The sequence below is a fragment of the Cervus canadensis genome, chromosome 31, assembly GCF_019320065.1.
Source record: "Cervus canadensis isolate Bull #8, Minnesota chromosome 31, ASM1932006v1, whole genome shotgun sequence".
Lineage (NCBI taxonomy): Eukaryota > Metazoa > Chordata > Mammalia > Artiodactyla > Cervidae > Cervus > Cervus canadensis.
Window position 1 is genome coordinate 23,104,343 of NC_057416.1, and position 13,776 is coordinate 23,118,118.

At 41.6% G+C, this 13,776-nt stretch overlaps 1 protein-coding gene and 1 non-coding gene across 3 annotated transcripts in view; one reads left to right on the top strand and one right to left on the bottom strand.

The window, feature by feature from the left end:
• MFHAS1 (multifunctional ROCO family signaling regulator 1) overlaps window positions 1-13,776 on the bottom strand; it is a 108,897-nt gene that overhangs the window by 85,258 nt on the left and 9,863 nt on the right. The gene's annotated exons all lie outside the window — the stretch shown is intronic.
• On the top strand, window positions 13,479-13,610 carry LOC122432674. Its single transcript, XR_006266936.1, has one exon. It is a non-coding gene; the product is annotated as a small nucleolar RNA SNORA1 (small nucleolar RNA).

The following is a 13,776-nucleotide window of genomic DNA, read 5'->3' on the forward strand; positions in this document are numbered from 1 at the left end:
GAGTCGGACACAACTTAGCGACTGAACAATGAACACTTAGAAAAACTAAATGTTCACAGTCCAAAAAGGACAAAAAGGTCAGAAACCTGATTATAGGAGAGTTGTGTGCTCTTAGTTTACTGGGGAAGTCAGGATGAGGATGGACCACTCCCATGGCAGAGCTGGCATCCTCCACGCCCCCGCCCACGTTGCTCCCTCTGCACAGGAAGTACCAACCATGCCAGCCTCAAAAGGAGGAGATAATGAAGATGCCCCAATGCTGTATCTCCCAGGACTTGGCTGGGCAACTTGGGGAGAGCTTTGCTCCCTGCTTAAGTGGTTTTATTATGCTCTTTTTCAAAGCAGGAAGATAGAAATTCAGGGAACCTGGCATTTTCCTACCTGATCATTGTTTTTTAGAAGATAAAACTCGGGCATTTAAACGGGGATATAGAAGAGGGTTCTATGGTTATCTAGTAAAGATCACTCTTAGAGCTGGGAAAAAGGAAAAGTGATCCTAAATGACCACAGGTTGATTTTCTCTTTCTCCAGTCTCTGACTTAGTGCCACAGTGAATGCTTCATTTATTTTTCGAGGAAGATAGAACTGCCTAAATGTGATGGAAAATGTTCATTATATGACTTGGATCTCTGATCTTCTGAACCATCCAAATAAGCAATTACCTTGAGGAATCCCCAAATAAAACTACAGTATGAATTCATGAATCAAGAAAGTGCAGCTAATTTGCATAATGAGGCTTTAGAGAATGAGGAGATATATATCTGATACAATTCTAAAAGTATAATCCCATCATTTACTGAGCAAAAACAGAGAAGGAGAGAGAGTGAAATGGCTTTGTATGATCTACTTTTAGCCGACAGTTCAGCTACACAAAATATAGTCACAATATTTCCTATACTACTAAGACACATCAGTATAATAGAGAAGGGAAAAGAAAACAGGACTCAGATGGAAGGAAACCAGACAATAAAGCAGATGGATTGAGCTCTTCAAGTCCATGCTAGCACAGAATGCAATTAAACAAAGGCTAATTAAACAAAGAATATGGTTTTATTAAAATCACAATGGTTAATAGCCTAGGTAGACCCACTAGATCCTTCACTGTAAAAACTGCCCAGGTTTACAGCCCAAATTAAAAATGTAATCTCACACTATGAGAAGTATGCCTTTAAACTGTTTCTAAGATAGCAAAGAAAATAAATGTTCCAAATAGCATCAAAATAAAAGGAGGTACATTACGTTCCTTATATGCATTGCACACAAAAATTTTTTAAATAATCAGTGTCTACCTTTTAATTATTATTTCAATCCCAGGATTTGAAAAACAATGCAAAGTACTATTACAAGAGAATGGGATAATGAATTCAAAAATTATGGATTACTGCATTTTTTTAACTAACAGGTTAAAAGCCCAGGGATTTGATTGACGATCCTTGAGAACAAAAAAAGGAGGGGGCTTCTTGGTGGCTCAGATGGTAAAGGATCTGCCTGCAATGCAGGAGACTTGGGTTCGATCCCTGGGTCGGGAAGATCCCCTGGAGAAAGAAATGGCAACCCACTCCAGTATTTTTGCCTGGAGAATTCCATGGACAGAGGAGCCTGGCAGGCTATAGTCCATGGGCTCTCAAAGAGTTGGACACGACTGAGCAACTACCAGTTTCACTAGAAGAAAAAAAGACCATCTGTGATTTTCTTGGTTCACAAATGCCTTTCCTACCAACTGTGAGTGGAATTCTAGTTTCCCCGTGACCTGCTCTGTTGGGTTGAGTCTCTTTCTCCACTGAATCCTCAGGACACTGGGTCTAGACTCATTTTACAAGGCATCACAGTGGTGCCCAAGCCTCATCTCCTTTCTGGACCAAGGTCCTGGAGGACAGGCTCTGAGGGTGATTCCTGCTGGATGTCCCCTGGTGCCCGGCCCTTGCTGGGAAGCCCAAGCGACCTCCCACTGAATGAATGCAGGATTAAGTGAATGCGTATCCTGACAAATGTCTACCTGGCAGGCGCTACCCCATTCCTCTACATTGCATGAGCACTGTGTTGTTTCTTTTGGTTAACGATATAGACAAACTGAATTAAGTGTTGTTTCCTGCAAAGATTTTTTTTTTTAATTTAGTATGAGCTAAAACTGTGATGAACCACTGAGACCAGAGTAGCCTCAAAATTATGCAACTAACTATACTGTGGAGCTCTGATGAATACATGGGAGCCAACCCTTGGTAGAGGTGCATTTCCAGAGGCAGCCACGGACTTTGGAGCCTCATCTGGTGCGTGCTCAGTCGTGTCTGACTCTGTGACCCCATGGGCTGCAGCCCACCAGGCTCCTCTGTCCGTGGGATTTTCCAGGCAAGAACACTGAAGTGTGTTGCCATTTCCTTCTCCAGGGGATTTTCCCAACCCAGGGATCAAACCTGTGTCTCCTGCACTGGCAGGTGAATTCCTTACCACTGAGCCATCAGGGAAGCCTCAATCTGGAGCCACTGTCAATTATTTAGATATTTGCCTCTAGTCATTCCACCAATGACCATCTTAGGGCTGATAGTACGGCTCACCTAACCACTGTGAAATACATGGGTAGACCCTTTCTAATTGATTCTAGATGAGCTAGGCCTGACACCTGGGTCTGGGAGACTCCACTTTCATAAAGTAGATAGTACGTTCACTATAGAAAGAAGTTATGAGTGACTAAAAGCGGCAATGTGACCACCAGCTTCCACTTATATTTATCATTCCTCCATGTATGAAATGTAAACAGTACCTCTCATAGTTTACTCAGATTCTAAAAGAATCTGCCAGGGGAGGGGAGGAGAGGGGGAAAGAGAGTACAAACGAATTCCCTGCTGTGTTCCATGTTTTTTTAATCCTCTCTGATTGCACTGAGAGTCTAGAGAAAATTAACTGGAAGAAAAGATCATAAGCATGTTAATAACTTATTCCAGTTTATTCTGTTTAATTATTATTAGGTTAAAAAGTAGTTAAGCCCTAACCCACTTCTACACAGAGCATAAAGATCTTTGTGGGGCTCGTTGCCTCCAAGAACTGAAAGAGGCTGCAGCTCAGAGGAAGGAGGAGCAGGGAGAGAATTGCTTTAGAGACACGGAAACCAACAAGGGGTGTGCCAGCCTCCTGCTGGGTCATTAGCCTGACCCACAGCTGTTAACTCCACAAGGGGTCCTCTGCCACTGTCCCCAAATCCCACCCTACTGTGGACCAATTTGATAATGAAGAAACAAAGAGCCAACAAAAGCAACTAACAGAATAGGATGGTCAAAAAAAAAAAATATCATCCTGCAGCAAACAGATCTCTTCAATGGATTTGCTTTGACCCCTTCTTTTACAAGCAACCCCACTGAAAATAAGCTAGAACAAAGAGGATTCGTTATGCACAGCCATAAAGATCTCCAGGGCATGCCACATCCATAATTCATGATGCAAACCCAGCGCCATCAGCATCGTTTATCCTTTCAATATTTTAAAGTGGTGAAAGGTTGCTGGATATTTATAAAGTCGCTGATTCTTACAGGATCCTTCCAAATTGAAGAACAAGTGGGGAACTTTATTCTTCTGCAAATGACATTATTTACAAACCTAAGACTATAAATCTACTAGAATTCACTTGGTATCCATCACAGGAGGGTGACTAGACAGCCCTCCTAAACCAATTAGGCCAGCAGGCAGCATACACATATCAGTTCTGTTGAAATTAATCTTATCAAATAGCTTCTGCTTTCTCTTTTAAAAATGAACGCCCCAGTTTTCTTCTCATTACAGTTAAAATCCACCCCATCCAATACAACCAGATCAAAGAGACATGCTTTCCTCCTTCTAGACTGGAAAAGTGAGGCCCAGAGAGCTACTTAGCTAGCTCAAGATCTCCCAGTCAGGCAGAGAAGCCCTCATTAACACCCTGGCCTGTTTCCTTCATTCCCAGAGACCTGCCTGAGAGCCCGTATCATATAACACAGAGTCTGAATGACCTCAAGAGTGATCCCCTGACTCCATTCCCACTCCATTCAAGTCCATCTTCCATACCGCTGCCCTGAGTGGTCTTACAAAAACTAAACTTGACACTGCCATCTATTTGACCCTTCAATATGTCCTTCTCATCCTAGTGGGGAAAAAAAAAAATCATCAAATCAAATCAAAATATTTCAGCTTTCTATCAAGCTGCCAAGAATTCTGCCAAGAAGTTTAGCTAATCAGGTAGACAGGCTAAAAAAATATTGACATGGCAAGTACACTGATAAGCGAAAGAGCTGACTTCTCGTCCCCATTCTGACTCCACTGCACTTCAGTGGACCTGGTAGTTTGCAAAGTCCCCCAGCATCACCTCCACTCAGCTAGAGACCTGCTCCCATCCATCCAACGCCACCCACAAGGCCCCTCCCATCCTCAAGCGCCTCCTGGCCCTTGGAGATCTTTTTATCCCAGCATTTATTGCAGCACTGCAACTGTCCATTTAAAATGTGCACCACTTTCCTAAACCACTGCTTCCTCTTCACCCCGGGCTCCCCATCACCTGCCTTATCGTCATGGCAGAGTCCCAGTTAGTGCAAAGAGTCTGACACTGCAGATTTAGACACATATCTTTCACATACATTATTTCATTTTTCATTCAACCAACTGTCTGTTTTTGGCAGGTGGGCCCTGCCACATACTGGGTGCACTTGGTCACATTCTTCAGCCCCCACCCCTGTGCCTCGGTGTCCCTCCCTGTAATCAGGGATCACCAGTTAACATTTACTGAGCGTTCACTACATGGTAGAAACTACCCTGGACCCTTGGCGTGCATGAGGTCATTTAATCCTCACAACATGTGAGGCGGCTGAGCAAATGCTTAGGAAGTGTCAGATTATTTTTCCTCATTCACAGATGAAGAAACTGAGGTTCAGGGTGGCATCCCCAAGGTATGGGCTTCTTTCCTCCCTAATCCACTGGCTTTAAAATGTAAAAGACACCGGCCTCTTTTTTTCTCTGATGCTGGTATAGCTTAACACAAGGAAGCTGCCTGGCAATATGCATATCTAGCTGTGGCTAAAGGGACATTTTTCCAACATCACTCTCCAGCAGCAGCTATGTTAGACCCCTCGGGATAAAGATCTGTCCCGTTGGAGAAATTAGCTAAGTCGGTGGAGGAGGAAGCAGAAAGGTATTTGAAGTAGCACACACCCAGATTCTGAGCATTATCAAATCACCAGCACGATGTGAGTGCCTGCACCCTTAGAAGGCGAGAGAGCATGTTTGCCGCATGGACGGAAACAAAGCTACCGATACGCCACCAGATTCTTCAAAAGCAAATATTTGTCTACAGCCAGAGAACCAGGATTCTTTTCTAACAAAGAACAATGTACACCATTCTAATTCCAGACTCTTCCTCCTGCTCTCTGATTTCAATGGAGACTCCCCCCAACGAATAAACGTGTCTTGAGTCCCAGCTGGCACAATGAATCAGAAGATTTATGGACCGTAAAAAGGGATGACACGAGTGGTCCAACCTTCATGGAACACCTGGGGCTGTGTATGCAGCAGCTTTTCAATTCCTGGAAACTGTCACCTGTCTTGCTGGCTCCACAAGAGAATTTAACAGCCCTGGTAATCAACAAGATGCGACCATGCCTGCTATTTGAACGAGCTTTTAATGCTGTGCCCCATCGCACAGACAAAGCTCACAGATGCTTCAACAGTTTTCAAGATGCGGGTGAGAGGCAAACACAGACCCGATAAGCTCTGTGGGGCTACAGGAACACCTGACCCAAAAGCCCCAAAGGCAAATTCTTAAAATGACCAAACAGAACACTAGGGAATTTTCCTCCTCTCTACACCAAGGGAAAAAAGATGGAAACAAGGGACCAGCCAGGGAGGATGCACATTACAGTATACAGTAACCAGAGGGCCAGCACATGTCTTTTTCCTAAGAAGAAAAGGCATACATGGGGCAGAGGTTTAATAAAAGAAATGAATTCGAAAGAACACCTGCCCCAAGCTAAAGCAGGGCACGACCAGGACCGTGCCAGTCACTAGCCATCTGGGGGCGAGTGGTGTCAGCAGAGGGGACACATGCATCCTCCTGTGGGGGCCTGGCATATCATTTTTTGCTTCTGTAATCTGGACACAAAATGGCCCAGCTCTCAGCAGACCAGTGAGCTGCTTGGGGGCATCACGTGTTCTAGAAAAATTCATATCTTGCTTTTTAGCTCTTCCCCACGTGATTCATAAACTTCAGTTCATGGGGTCCATGAACACGACTGAGCGACTGAACAAGTGATTCATAATCAAACAAACCCCCTAAATCAAAGACACCCCAGCTATGCCATGTCGATGTGCAGCTAAGGTGAGTCAAGGTCATCCCAGTGAATATATATGCTTCGGTAAGAAAATGTGGTTTCCTTTTCCCCACCAAGCTGTCTGCACTGATTTAGACATTTCCTGTAGGAGGGAGGATTTTTAAGACCAAACACTTCAATGAACCCTGTGTACAATCTCTTTTCCCCAAGAACCTGACTGGTGATGATTTTGTTTGCTTTAAGCAAAACGTACAGCTAAATAGCTTTTAAACACATAAGTCACTCTACCAGAATTTGTTTACTGTTCTTCCACATCAAACACATTTTAGTGGGCTGGATTAGACCCATTCTTTATTCATGACACATACACAAACAGTTCGGATAATCTCTTAAATTTTGGTCCCTTACTATGACACACACACAAACAGTTCAGATAATCTCTTAAATTTTGGACCCCTACTAGTCCCAGGATAAAATATCCAGGCACATCTCTGAATAACACACCAAGCTGAGGGCAAGCAAATACAATGGTATGGAACTCTGGGGCTAGTTACAGGGCACACATGAAAACTGCTCCGCTGGCCCAGGTGCACTGGCCTTTAGATGGTAGTTGTGATAGAAAAGTAGAAGCAATGTTTTGAGCCAATGAGATATGATTTATTATCCTTTATTTTTCATTAACATCCCCCAACGATGCAGCACTATTCTTGCTACCACTGTCTTATTTTGATCAGTGGTATATTTATCTGTAGACATGGAAGATTTGTAATTACTGTGATGTCTAAACATTACATCACATTATAAAGGATGAATTAGGCTGGTACATGCGTAATTACGTTGCAAACAATGGTATTCCAATAGGCATCACAGAAGCCAATTAAAAAAGATTACCCTCATTTTAAATCACAGAGTTAAGTTTTTATAATTCCCCAGCCCCCCTTTTAAGTCCCACCATGTGACTGAGAGATTTGTCTTTTTCTAATTGCATCCCGACAGTGTCCTGAGCACAAAGAGGGATCACCAACCCTGAAGGAAATAAAACTGAGTATTTCCCAAAATTCTGGAAAGGGAGAACTTAGTTTAAAAACTATAAAATAATCTGAAAAGAATCAAAGGTCTGTCAATATAGGACTAACTAAACAGTGCATCCATCGGTAGAACATTATATATACATACACACACGAACACACACAAGCACAATAGGTTTGTAATTTCCCATATGGAGACATGTCCAAAATATATTTTAAGTGACTAAAAGCAAGGTGCAGAATAATGAATACAGTATGATCTCTTTCTGGTTAAAATATATGCAAATATATGTTTTATCTTCCTTGAAAGCAGTAACTAGAAATAGTTTAAAGATAAGAAAGGGGGCTGAAAGGGGCTTTTGCTTTTGAATATGCCATCCATGTGCAGGTATTACTTTTTTATTGGCAGTAGAGGTTATATAGGTAGACAATTATGGTTCACTGTGTGGTCCCTCCTATTCTATTTAGAAAATAATAATGGTATTTCATTTAATCACAAAGGAAGTCCTCAATTCATTGTATCAAATGAAATTTTTTAAATATCAAAAAGGCAAACAAGCCAGAAAACAACACCATAAGTACAACGGGGTTCAGGGCAGGCCACCCCAAAATGCGCCACAGTGACATATAATTTTGAATTAAAAGTTACTTAAGAAACAGCCAATGCAAGGACACTCTGACCGTCCTTTGTCCTTCCTGAAAGTAGGATATAAATCTCCCAGGTGAAAGGTGCCCACCTGTATCAGGAAGTAAAGAGATATTTTTATCACTGGAGATAGGGAACTCGGGGTAGAGAAGGAGTATAAACAAACTCTACTTAGTTTTATCATGAATTAGTGCTGAAGCCTTAAGCCTGTCTTGTCAGTTCTTCACAAATTTGTTTCCTTGTCTAAAAAATATATAAACAGCCGGCTTTGGTTACCTCTTGGATTCCATATCTATAAGATCTCTGTCCTTATGAAATTAAATTTGATTTTTTCCTCCTATTAATCTGCCATGTGTCAATTTAACTACTAGACCAGTCAAAGCAACCAAGATGGGTAGAGGGGAATGTTCCCCTCCCTGACAGTTTGATAGACAAAAGGTTACCATCCTTCATATATAGTTAATATAAGCTGAACTCTGTGATTATAAGAAATCACTGTGATTTAAAAAATATATATATCAATTATCAACAAGATGATCCCAAAAGGCATGATCAGACAATCCACAGAGAAAGCAACACAATAGGTAACATTCATTTAAGAAAATAAGCATGTACCCTAATTAAAAATCTGATATATCGGTGATATATTGCCTCCCATTCATTGTTAGTGTATTTTTAAGATGATGCCCAATGCTGAGGAAATGCAGTGAAATCAATCTAGCATCCCATGCAGGCAGCACAGTATTTCCCAAATGAAAAGCAACGTAAGCATGTATTGAACATTAGGCATTCTTTGCCTTTGACTCATTGAGTTCGCTTCTAGAATTACTGCCCAAATAAGAGCCTTTATACAGAAGTACAGTCATCAAAGAATTACTCATAACAACAAAACTTGAAACTACTCAAGTGTTTAATGGTTAAATAAACAAAGGTAAAAATCTCCTTGATGTACTATTATGCAAGCATTTATAATTACCATGTAGCTACTAATAATATGAAACCATACTCATGGTAGCTAAGGTTAAGAAAATTATTATTTACACAATATGATTATCACTATTATCACTAGACATTTTAATGGGCTTCCCTGGTGGCTCAGATGGTAAAGAATCCGCCTGCAATGTAGGAGACCTGGGTTCAATCCCTGGGCTGGGAAGATCCCCTGGAGGAGGGCATGGCAACCCACTCCTGTATTCTTGCCTGGAGAATCTCTATGGATAGAGGAGCCTGGCAGGCTACAGTCCATGAGGTCACATAGAGTCAGACACGACTGGCGACTAAGCACAACACATATATTTTAATAAACCTAAAGTTAAAGGGAAAAAGTTGAAAAAAAATAAAGCAAAATGTGTAATTACATTAGATACCAACATGACTATAGTTTTTCCTCTTCACACTTCAAGATTGTAAATATTTTAATAATAAGAAAAATGCATTTTGAAAAGAGTACGAATACAAATCACACTGTACTATGGTCGTAAGAAAAAGACGAGCTTTATCCATAAGCTGATCTGATTTCCAAATAGATCTTTAGGATTTCCAAGTAGATCTTTCTGGAATAATGGTAGAAACAGCAGAAGCTAATACCTATGGGATTCCTGCCACAAGTCAAGTGTCATTCAAAGCATTTGACTTGTATTAACTCAATCTGCATGGTCAGCCTATGAGACAGAAACTATTATGACATCCAAAGTCACACAGCTAGACGTGGTGGACCAAGGATTTGAACCCAGCAGGATCTCAAGAGTCCTTGCAAATAACCAACATAATACTTCCATTTTAAAACATAACACATGCATCCAACCAGGGCTGGCGATCTGTTTCACCCTTGATAGTATACTTGTTTCAATGCTATTCTCTCAGAACATCCCACCCTCGCCTTCTCCCACAGAGTCCAAAAGTCTGTTCTGTACATCTGTGTCTCTTTTTCTGTTTTGCATATAGGGTTATCGTTACCATCTTTTTAAATTCCATATATATGCATTAGTATACTGTATTGGTCTTTATCTTTCTGGCTTACTTCACTCTGTATAATGGGCTCCGGTTTCATCCATCTCATTAGAACTGATTCAAATGAATTCTTTTTAATGGCTGGGAGTGGGGATCGGGATGGGGAAACACATGTAGATCCATGACTGATTCATGTCAATGTATGGCAAAAACCACTACAATATTGTAAAGTAATTAGCCTCCAACTAATAAAAATAAATGAAAAAAAACAAACAAAAAAACGCAACACAAAATTCCAAGGGTTTCAAGCAAGATATTAAGCAAATATAAACAAAATTAAGTTTTTTAACATCTTGCACTTCCTAGGATTTTAATTAAAATGTAACTAAGTATACTTTGATAAATTGAGAGGCACAGGGAGACACACTCCAATGGGGATATATAGAAAGGTGCAAAAAAAAAAAAAAAAATGCCATCACAGGGTGATAAGTGAAATCCGAACAAATGAAGGGCATAAAATATGCTACTCCATCAGAGCAAAATTATTTTAAAAAATGGTATTTTCAGTCAGTCTGCAGTGTGACAAGAAAGCCTGAAATAAAGACAGGAAACAGTCCACAATAAATTGTGTTACAGCCAAATTCGCCTTTATCGCAAGATCTGTTATGGTAAGATTTCAAGTCAGGAAAATCGATGTTCTGGATACATTCCTAGGGATCACAGAGGCATGTGGCCATCTGGCTGGGGGACCAGCCAACGTCCATGTTCCCTCTGGACTCAGGCACGGAGAACGGGGTTGGGGCACGCTGAACTGGGGATCACACTGGACAGGAGCTCTGTCAGCCCAGCAGTGACTGTGAGTCTGAGCAAATCATCTGAAACCACCCTTAGGTCCTCCGAGCCATAAATCCCCTCCATGGTCTCAGCAGAGCCCCGTCTGATGGACAAGGAATGAGCGAGGGCAGTGTTTCCGAAACTCTAGTTCCTGGGCCAGTGGTGGCCACTGGCAAACTCTGACCAGGCCATAAATGAAACTTAACAGCGAGAAGCCTCCTTTATGACCACTGCTAACTGCTTTTGGGCACACACACCCACCCCAAGGCATTGCCTGCTAATCTATCTGAATGCCCTCCACCTTTTTAAGAGCCTTTCTAATTTAAAATACTCTTTCCCACTCCCCCACGGCTGACTGGGAGGGGCAATCTTGCACTGAGGGGAAGGGCAGCCCTTTTAGGAACCCCTCTGAGACCTCACCTGTCCCCAGCACCTGACCGTGACCTCTGCTGACCTCTGTGCGGCAGGTCTATGCCTCATCCGACCCCGTATGTCCAACACTGAGACTGTGGCCAGCATGCAGTAACACAGAACGGACATTCAGGAAAGAGGAGGACAGAGGTGAGCCTGTGGGTCCTGGGGGGCAGTGGGTAACCCAACCTCGAGGAGCAGGGTGGGAGAGTGAGTGGGAGCAGAGGTCGAGGCTGAAATCCCAGGGTGTTCTAATTCTAGGGAACCCAACCCTGTGAACCTCAATTTCTCCCCCTGAAAGTCAGGACAGTGATAATACCAACCCTCCAGAGCTGCTGGAAAAATTTAATGACATCACCCATAAGAAGTACTTCGCATGGTCTCTAGAACCTAAGAGGAATTCAAGAGTGTTACTGACTCTCATATTTTCTCCCAACTCTGTATCCCCAGAGTGACTGATGTGATGATTAATATAACAACAACCTCTATGCCATGAAAAATAAGAATCCCCTGGAAACGACAACAAAGTGAGGAGTCAAACAAGTATATCTAAGAGAAATATTATTTTTTTATTTTACATTTTCCTTACCCATTAGCTTTTTTAAACTTGCTCTTTTCAAAAGAAAAAAAAAGAAGGAAAGAAAAGAAAGGAAGGCTTGTTCTGCTACCCTCAAGTTCACTGCTACTGTAACAGGGTACTAATACAATGTCAAGATCACATGCTTCATTTCAGAAGTGGAGAGGATCTAGGAAAATTAATTCTTTAAATTCTGTCAACATTTAATAGCCTACAAGTAGAAAACCACCCCAACAAAGCATTCCTTAACAAAGACATCTCTAAGCAGCAGCCATATATTTTTTAACATGACAGTATCCAATTTAATTTAGACTGTCTTTGGAGGCGGTGTTCACGCAGTCTTTGGGGTTCAGAAATCACTGCTGATGTCAATTTGTCTCAAAACAGAAGCAAATCCACAAATAACTCTGAGAAATGTAAAAGATTCCTGAAGAGGAGGCATTTTCCCTCCTCAAAAAAGCTGATTCGTTTTGGAAGTTTTGAGAAACCCTCAGATACAATGCCTTTTCGTTTTTCAGCATCCTCTCAAGACCTGTCTGAGATTTCTTGCAAACAAGTGACCTAAACTATAGATAACTGCAAAGAATGACTATGTCAAGCAAAGTCAAAATTATACCCAAGTTTTCCTCCATATGACATTTCCTTCTAGAAAATTAGAAACCTGTGTTGTTTAGTCATTCCTCGCACATGCAATGAAATTTCTTCATATATGATCAGATTCCACATGTACAAAAGTCAACAATTAAACCAACTGAAATCCCATCTTGATTCCTCATGAACCAGGCCAGGTATTTTTTTATTCCCTTAAAAATCCTAATTTGGCACAGACTTCCATATACAGCAGGTACTCAACAGTGATTGATGACAGCATCCAGCTCATAAACTTATGATACACTTGTCTGTCATTGGTAACGACCTAATTTTGAATGAATGCAATCCTCATCCCCTTAACCCTCATATATGCCTACAGCCTTGCCAATCCTGCCAGAGCTCTACTCAAAATCTATGTGGGGAAAAAGCACCGTCCAGAAGACAGTAATTACATGGTACTTCTGTGCGCTCCTCAGCTACATGTCCTTCGTGCGTCAGTCCCCCTTTAAACCTCACATGCACAAAACAGACCGGAAGGCTCCTCTCATCAACACTAAGAGGAGTCTCAAGGCAGCCGTCTTAAAAGATGTCCATCAGTGTGGCATCTCAAGGCCCTGCTTAAGAATCCCTTCTCAAGTCACGCCTTAGAAAGACAGTTGCCACAAAGAGCCTGGCCAAAGAATCCCAGACCATTCACCCCAGGAAGTTACCAACCTCATCGGCTCCTTCCTTCCAGAAACACCTGCCTTACGGTTGTGGCTGCAAGGCACTGTGATTGCATTAATACCAGGGAGCTGTTCACTCAAAAATGGTTTATCTTAAATGGCATAGGTGGTCTTATTTGCAAAACAGAAATAGAGACAAAGATGTAGAGAACAAACATATGGACACCAAGGGGGGAACAGGGGTGTGTGCACACACACACACATATTGATACTGTGCATCAAATAGATAACTAAAGAGAACCTAGCACAGGGAACTCTACTCAGCTCTATGGTGACCTAAACAAGAAAGAAACCCAAAAAAGACAGGATATATGTATATGTATAGCTGATTCACTTTGCTATACAGCAGAAACTAACACAACATTTAAAGCAACTATACTCCAATAAAAATTAATTTAAAAAAATAAGCTATTAAAAAAATCATTCATTTCAAGCCTCATTCTAGATGCAAATGGGCACTGTTGTTCACAGTGTCCAGATATCATTGATGTAGCCACACTGAGACATAGGTTTCGCTGTCATCACGGTAATTTTATTGCAGCAGTGACAAGACTTGTGACCTGTTTTGCTAGGCTCATGAGTGAAAGCTGATGGAACAAAACTTTTCAGTATCAGAAATGATGAAGGAACAATAATTTGCCAAAATAGCAAGGTACTTCCTACAACTTCCAGGGCCCTAAAGTAAATTGTGTGAAGAACTGGACCCCAAAGATTACAGATGGAGAATTTT